We start from the raw sequence: 1571 nt of genomic DNA, 5'->3' as shown, positions 1-1571 counted from the left end.
ACACCCTTGAATAAAGTTATTAAAGAGAGAATTATTACTGTATTAATCTAAAGAATAATTTCTAAATTTACTTTTAACTATTATAACTCCAACAACACATTTCAGTTATTTTTAAGAAATTATATTTACATCGATCGCCTTTTGGTACATTACTAAAATACACATTCTTTTAATAATATGAATATTTATTTGAGAACTAAAGGAATAATAAGTTAATGTTACAATACATATTTTGGAAATTTGAAATTCTAACAAAAATGTTCTGTATTTAACATCTTAATATGTGTTTTTCAGGAGATTTCTTAATTAAACTCTTTAGTCAAAATAGTTAAATACTAAATGATACCACAAAGTGGGATGGGGGTTTATTTCAAGGAATTCTAATTTATTAATGGAAATCATCTATGAAAATATATTATTTTCATATTTGTTTAAAATTCTAAACTCCAATTTCTAGGAATAACTTATTTCTAGGAAAAATTATGCAAAAATTTGAGATTTTTATCCACATATCAAAAGTGGGTAATTGATATTCTCATGTCAAGGGAATAAGAATCAGCCTATTTATAATTGCTATTATATCCCTAATTGTTATATTTTTGTCAAAGAATTCTCCCTTCTATTGATATTGGGAATATTTTAAAAATCAAGAATCTATTTCCAAAAATGTGTATAATAATAAAACATATTCATAATTTATATATTCTTGGAAATATTAAAAATAATTTTCAACAATTTATAGTACTATGTAATTTTTTTGTAATGCTCGAATACAATATTTGTAGGAATATTATTTCTTAAAATATATTTTTTAACTGTGAAACGGGCATCCTTTTACACCTTAGGATAAATTTTAAAAACAAAGTATTGTTAAGTTAAAAAGAAATTTACAAACGAGATATAGTTTAAATGGTATAATTTTTTCATTTTCACTTAGAAATTTTGAGTTTGAATCTCACTCTTAATCTTAAAAAAAAAAAAAATTCAACTACAATCTCGTCTAAGATGTTTCAAAATGAAGCATACTATATGGCTAAACGTATGTTACATATTTTTAACTGCAATACATTTTTTTTTTACTTCTTGTTTGCACCTATTGAAATCCATTGGAGAAGTATAACAGAAAAATTAAGTGGAAAAATCTAATTAAATTTTTAGAAAAAATAAATTCAACGGTTGGCTTAATATGCTGGGAAGCTGTGTATAAAAAATTGCACTTTTGCTTAGTCTCAATTTGACTAGTGCGAAACAGATGAGCTTCCATAATCCATGATGAGCTGCCAATCCCCATTTTCTTTTCACAACTCCCACCAAAACCATAAAATAATAATAAGAAAAAATCAAAATAATTACGTTAATGAATAAACAAATCATTGCAAGTAACTATGCGAATATCAGAGTATTATAAAATAAGCACTGTTATAATATTCTAATATATATACATATATGTGTCATGTGTGTGTTATTTCAAATATCAAATGAAACAAAAAATAATTTAATATAATCTATTATCCTTCTTTCATTTAGTTTATCAATTAAAAAATATGGATATTTAGTGCAATCTATTAGGA

The sequence above is a fragment of the Arachis ipaensis genome, chromosome B07, assembly GCF_000816755.2.
Source record: "Arachis ipaensis cultivar K30076 chromosome B07, Araip1.1, whole genome shotgun sequence".
Classification (NCBI taxonomy): domain Eukaryota; kingdom Viridiplantae; phylum Streptophyta; class Magnoliopsida; order Fabales; family Fabaceae; genus Arachis; species Arachis ipaensis.
Note: the sequence above shows the minus strand (reverse complement) of the source record.